This window comes from Chiroxiphia lanceolata, chromosome 9 (genome assembly GCF_009829145.1).
Source record: "Chiroxiphia lanceolata isolate bChiLan1 chromosome 9, bChiLan1.pri, whole genome shotgun sequence".
Lineage (NCBI taxonomy): Eukaryota > Metazoa > Chordata > Aves > Passeriformes > Pipridae > Chiroxiphia > Chiroxiphia lanceolata.
The window spans coordinates 13,340,251-13,347,086 of record NC_045645.1 but is presented as its reverse complement, the minus strand read 5'-3'; the positions used below and the strand labels follow the sequence as shown (position 1 = coordinate 13,347,086).

The 6,836-nt window shown below is 48.4% G+C and overlaps 1 long non-coding RNA gene across 1 annotated transcript; it reads right to left on the bottom strand.

The window, feature by feature from the left end:
• Window positions 1-3,295: 3,295 nt before the first annotated feature.
• On the bottom strand, window positions 3,296-5,956 carry LOC116791110. The gene is made up of 3 exons (XR_004358606.1): window positions 5,547-5,956; window positions 4,818-4,886; window positions 3,296-4,089 (listed from the first exon to the last, which is right to left on the bottom strand). It is a non-coding gene; the product is annotated as an uncharacterized LOC116791110 (long non-coding RNA).
• Between the last annotated feature and the right edge of the window lie 880 nt (window positions 5,957-6,836).

The following is a 6,836-nucleotide window of genomic DNA, read 5'->3' as shown; positions in this document are numbered from 1 at the left end:
CCAGGATTTGGGATGCCAGTGCTGCTGAGGTCCCCTTTGGAGGGCAGTGGACTGGGACAGGCCAGAGCAGTGGTAACACCTCCCAAGCCACCAGCTGAGCTGAACGTGCAACAACAGCCCCGGGGCTTGTTTGAGACCTGCAGGTCAGGCAGCCCAAGCCACTCGTTAGCAGAGAGCTGGGTGCCTGTAATCACCCTAATGAGTAGGTGCCTTGCCCTGCTGCAGCAGAGGCAGTTCTGTGACCTGCTTTCGGCGTGTTTGATCTGGCTATTCTTGTCCTTCCTTGCTGGGCCCAGCCCGCTGCCACAGCAGCTCCGGTCGAGCACACGTGGTCTGAGGGTTGGCTGAGCCCACATTCTCTGGGGCTCGCTGCCAGCACCCAGGGACTTGCTGCCTGTGCCCTGCTCACCTCCTGGGAATACGTGCCTCCTGAGTGACTGACAGCACCAGCAGGAATGGATGATTGCCCAAACCTGACATCACGCCGGTGGAGGAGGCGGTGTCATCCACGCACCGTAATACACGTAACTGCACAGAGCTGCTGCTCCTGTGCATCCCACTGCCCAGAATCCCACGGAGTTCCTCTAGTTTGCCCCAAGCTTGTTTAAATCAAGCACAGCAGAGCAAATAAAAGCCTCAGCTGAGGGCTGGGGAGCTGGTGACAGGGTCACTCCGTGTGCTGCACACCTCCCGAGGGCATCTCCCCTCTCCCAGGGATCCTGCAGGGCTCCTGCTCCTCCTGGAACCCAAACAGGCAGGAGAATCAGGCAGGGCAAGGGGAGCTGGGGGCCCTGCCCCATCTGCAAACAGCCATGGCCAGGTGCTCCTGGGCTGGGCTGCTGGTACAGAGGGTTTGGCTCAGACTGGTTTTGTTTCAAATGCATCTGCAAGGACAAGAAAAACCAAAGGTTGGGTCGTGTTTGGAACAGGTCCCTCATGTGGGAAGAAGCAAATGAGCATGGGATTGGCAGGACAGAGGTCCTAGAATGGGTTACACTGATCCCTGTTAAACTTTGGTGGTAGAGAGAGAGCGAACTGTGGGACAGATGTGTGGGAGAGCTGGGTTTAGGGTACTAAGTCTTCTCTATCCCATTAAGCTGGTGACTTCCCAGGAACTGAGGTTTGTAACACCCTCAACATAACCACGAGTGAGCCAGCAGGTTATAAAGGTATATCTATTATATGTATATTTAGATTTAGATATAGATGTACTATGTAGTATAAATATACACTTATATATCTTTATTATTGTAGTTACAGATGCATCAAAATGTATTTTTAATAATACTCTGATACAGTAGAAATTTTCTTTTTCTTGGTTGCTGCATTTCCTTGTCAGCCCAGAAGTGTTGCTGCTTCCACGAGTGCCTGGTGGTGGTGGACAGGCGTGGGGTTCCTGTGCACACTGGGAATGCCCATCCCATGCTCCAGGACAGGTTATCCCAGTGCCACAGGGCTGAGGGTTCTGCTGGTGCAGCAGGGAGCTTGGCCAAGCTGCCAGCTCACAGATCTCGCTCCTGATCCTTGCTCTGCTGCTGCCAGGTGGGAAGCCCTGTCTTCCTTAACTCAGCACTAACTTGGCTGTGCCCCAAAATAAACCAGTGCTTGTTCACTGCTCTGCCCTGTGCTCCATAAAACAAAAAGGCCCTTCTTATTTGTGTGGCAGCAGGAGGGGCAGGCAGGCTGAGCCCTGGTGGACAGGGAGCAAGGAAAGCTGGCAGGCTGAGGATGATGAAGGTGTGCAGGCAGAATGAGGGCAGAGGCGACGTCAGGTGACTCAGAGCGCTCTCTCCTGCTCTATCTCACTTCTCCTGTGTGTCCCAGCGGAGCTGCCAGCTCAGCAGCCCAGCCCAGTGCTCCCCTGGCTGCTCTCCACACCTTCCAGCCCATCCGACTTGGAGCTGGGTGCGCAAACAGGACGGGCTGGTTTTCGGCGCAGAGAGAACAAGTCGGGCCTGGCTCTGGCAGGGCTTGGAAGCAGCAAAGTTCCATCCCCAGCACAGCTCCACCCCCAGCGGGACCATGTCCGGATGAGGGTCTCCTGGACAGCCTCAGTGGCAGTGGCAGGGTGGGGTATGTTGACACTTGTACCCCAGGGGTTTTCAGTGCCACACAGACTGGTGCTGGTCCAGATTTTGGCTGTCTATCCATTCGGCATACGGGGCATGAGTCATCTTGCTGCAAAGGTGGCTCTCACAAGTACCTGGGCTCCTGTGCACATTCCATGTGTGAGGGAGTCCCAGTCATCACCGGCATCCCCGAATTCCCTCTCAGGGTGGCATGACCCCATGGGGACTTGATTCCCTCAGCACCAAAGCCCATGGTTGTGGGTCAGGGTCAGCAGTGAGCCTGGAGAAGGAGGCTGAGCTGCTCCAAGAAAGGCAGTGGAGAAAGAGTGGAGGAAACACCTCTCCCAACACTGAACACACAACCACGAGCTGCCCCGCACTGGGCTGCAATCGCGGTTTAACGTGTTCCCTTTCTTGCCACCCACCGTGGGACAAACCCAGCCAGCCTGAAATGAAATAACACAGGGGGAAAACATGGCACCTTTGCTTTTTTCCAGGCAGGCTGGGGCCCTGCTCCAGTTGCCAGTGCATTCCTGCAGGCGCTGTGTCGGCACAGCAGTAGTGACAGCGGCACGTGGGAGGTGGCAGCAGGCAGAAAGCGGCCATGGTAGAGGCAGCTGGGACAGGAACCTGCCCATGGAAGCAGGAGGCAGCTTTAGCTGGCAGGGAGGAGCAGCTTTCAGCTCAGTTACCAGCCAGTCCAGCGGGTTTCACCTGGGCATGTCCCAGTGTTCCCAGCCTACTGCACATGGCTGGTGGCGTTTTCATGGAGACACCTTCTGTTTTTCATCCCTAATTTCTCCCAGTAATAACCCTAGGAAGAGCTGCTGTGGGTACTGGAGGTGGCAGCTGGAGGGGCTCAGTGCCCTCAGGGAGCTGAGCCCAGTGGTGGTGGGTGCTGGGAGGGAGGTTCCTCTAGGTCCCACAGCACCCAGATCCCACTGCCCCTGAGCTCTGCTGAGCCTTTTAGGAAGGGGAAACATTTTTTTCTCCTCTTCTCCATCTTTTCAGATTAGGAAGGCAGCAAAGCTTCTGTCCTCCAGGGCTGTTCCCAAGGGTGCTGTTTGATTGCTGCAGCTGAGGAGGCTCCTGTGTTCCCATCCCTGGAAGTGTTCAAGGCCATGTTGGAGCAACCTGGTCTATTGGAAGGTGTCCCTGGACATGGCAGAGGGTGGGAACAAAATGAGTTTTGGGTCCCTTCTAACCCAAACTATTTTGTGATTTTATGACTCCATACCTCATGGTTGGTGTACCCAACCTTCTGCTTTGTACTGCTCCAGTGCTGGTTTTCCAGACTAAAAATACCTCTTACTTTGACTGCTGTAAGGAAGAACACTTGCTCAGCAGGTTGTTTAGGATTCAGGGGAAGAAAGTTCAGGCAGAGCTCAATTAGTCTGCTTTAATTTACATGCCAAGTTTTGTGTCTGCATGATTTGCTTCACTTGTCTGTGCACATTTAAAAGCACAGAGCAGTACTGGGGGTGGTTAGTTTTACTGCACGTACTTACTGTAGAAAAACAGTTGTTATTCACATGTTTACTGCCCTCCTCATAATGAAACTGCTGGGTTTTCTGGTAGATTAAAAAAAATGTAGTGCTGTGCTGAAATGAGCAGGATATGTGGGAGGATTAAGCTGTGTGGTGCAGATCGTGTATCTCCTCGTCATCTCTGACTGCTCCTGCTCATTCGTGCTGTCTCCCTGTGTAGTGGTTAATTCTGGGAGTTCTTCTCATAAGGGATCCATGTCTGGATGCAAACTGGACAAGAAGTTGCTAAATTTCTTTGTGATGCACCTGAATTTTTTCTTACTCAGAAGTCGTGGCCATACTTGGCTTTAGTTGGAAGCAAATATTTTCTTTACAAGAAATCCCTGTATTTCCTATGGCCCAGAATCGTAGAATCATTAAGGTTGGAAAAGACATCGAGTCCAAGCTAGGAAAAAATCCATCTCAAAAAAAACCCTCCTTGTCCATATACCATCCATTCTGACAGCAAGGTACCACATGCATCTGGAGAAAACCTGCAAAAAAAATTTATGAAGTTAAAAATTAGGAAAATCAGGTTTTGGGAACGGAGCAAGGACCCAGATGAATACTTTTCCCTGTGTCCTGAACTTGCTGTATTTCCTATTCTTGCTTATTAAGCAGGCAGCCGACAGCTGCTGGCAAAGCTTGGGAATAGCAGAGAAGTGTAGCGTATCCAAAAGCTCTCCAGGCCTCTTTTGGGCAGCAGCCTGGGAGCAGCTCCTGAGGCAGGTTATCTATAGGCCAGCTTTGGCCAAGGATCTCTGCGTGTCCCAGCCACAAATAGCACAGCAGGCTGCTCCTTTGGCCCATGGAAATGCTGGTTTTACTCCAGTGGGAAAGGAGAACACAAGTGTCTGTCGTGCAGGAGGATGGCAGCAGCCAGTCCAGCTCTCGGTGGCAGCTCCTGGAAGAGTTATGTGGATTTTTTAATTACTCCCTCACTGTCTGCTGGTGCCTAATGAGTGCAATCAGCAGCAGCACTAATGAGATGGCTGCCCTGAGACCCACGTGTGGGGTTTTGGGGATTTGGAAGACATAATATAAAAGTATGTCTCTGATTAGGAGCAGAAGTGCTGAGTTAATAGTCCTTGGCTATTTAATTCACAAGCAATGGTTGTCTGCGGTTCAGATCTTCAGGACTGATTAGGTAGTGATGACCATGCATGAACGATTCTCTGGTAGGAAATTTTGCCAACATTTGGAGAGCAGCAAAGCCCCAGACCTTGCCATCCATCCTTCCCTTGGCAATTACAGTATGATCTATGTCCTGATCCAGTGTGGGCTGCGATTCCTGCAAGGAAGTTAATTTAAATATTTTAATACCCCCTTTTTAATGTTAGGAATGGAAATGTTGTCTTATGGCCCAGAGTCTCTGAAAACTGTTGATGATATTTGGTGGACAACACTGTCATTTGGCCTTTTGACCAGTGTGGCTGATTTTGGGGCTCTTTAATGCAAACCAATGCGCAGAGATGGAGTGCGACAGTCTGGAGAGGAGCTGGAGCTTCCTGCAGGCTCCAATTCCTGCTTCCTGCCACAGGGAATGCACAGCTCTGGTGATTGTATTCACATGATGATTGATTTCCCTGTTTATATTAAAATATATGTTTTCACCATAGAACCACAGAGTGGTTTGGGTTGGGGTGGGACCTTAAAGTTCATCTCATTCCACCCGCTGCCGTGGGCAGGGGCACCTTCCACTATCCCTGGTTGCTCCAACCTGGCCTTGGACACTTCCAGGGATGGGGCAGCCACAGCTTCTCTGGGCAACCTCATCACCCTAACAGCCAAGAATTTCTTCCCAATATTCCATCTAACCCTGCCCTTTGTCAGTGGGAAGCCATTCCCCCTTGTCCTGTTACTATGTGTTTTACATGTGTTTAATTCAAGGTGTCACCCAAACCCATTATAACATGTCTGCATTTGGAAAATTTTGGAATACTGAACGTACACCAGCTTTGAGTGCAGCACAGGGGAGCTGAACATGCACAGTCCTTTCAAAGCAACAAAAGGGAGAAGCTCTGTCTTCCCTTGGAGTGACAAATCCCAAGCCTCGGAGACAGGCAGCCGAGATGTCCATTTCTGTGAGCAAATCTCCTCCTTTAAAGCTGCCTGTGCCATCTGGCGAGGAGCACGTCAGGAATCCAAGTAGGAAACGTTTGGATTTTATTCATCAAATGTGTGTGATGCAACATGGCCTCAGAGTGTGTGACTGGGCATCAAGGCTTTTCCTGGAAATACCTGCCTTGTAAACACAAAGAGTTTTAATTAAGTGTTGCTTGGTGGCATTTGATTCATCCCAAAAACAAAAAGGCTTTGAGAAAACAATGTTTTGAGTTCTTAGGGTGTAATTTGTAGTTATTATTAATATCCCAAGAATGGGGTGAGCTGCTCTGATCCCCCTCAGATCCACCACAGGAGGGGTTTCCTCGAAGACCTTCCCAAAAAGAGCTGTGGGATTGCAGGGAAACCTGATGAAGAACAACTCAAGTAACCAAAATAATTTTCATTTTCTCCCAAAAAAACTAAACTATGGAGTTTTCCAAACCAGTTGGTTTTGGAGTCTTCAATTTATGAGCAACACACATTCAAAAACTGAACAAACGTAATTAAATTACTTTTTAAAGCAATTATTTCAGGCTTCTTGGAGCAGGCAAAGCAAATATTAGAAATATTATCCTTGGTGAGCACAAAGTTAGTTTTATAATATGTAGCAAAAGTTTCTGAAAAATTACAGATTTAAAGTGTGAGCATTCAAAGTGTGTTTTCATGGACATGTCGAATCTGTGTCTGTTTAATATGTTTTAATGTCTTGATATAATCCCCCCTCTGGCTATAACTAGATACTACTATATAAAAATATATAATGATATATGGTTTATATTAATATATAGATATATTAATATATAAATATGTCAATGTATATTAATATTTATCACATTAACTTGATAGTGCCTGGTAATTGCATAGATCAGCTAATTATATGAGTAGAAATGTCCACGGAAGTGTGACATTCTGTTACGATTTTCATTTAATTACAATTTAGGGATATAAACTGTGAGCATAGGAAATTGCGTTTTGAAGAACACGTCAAATCTGTGCCTGTTTAATACATTTTAATCTCTTAACATAATCCATTCTGGCTATACTGGATACTAACATATATGAAAATACTATAATGTATTCATATACCAGTGTCTCAGTAGATCGGTCTATTAGTGTGTAATTGTATCACTAGAAT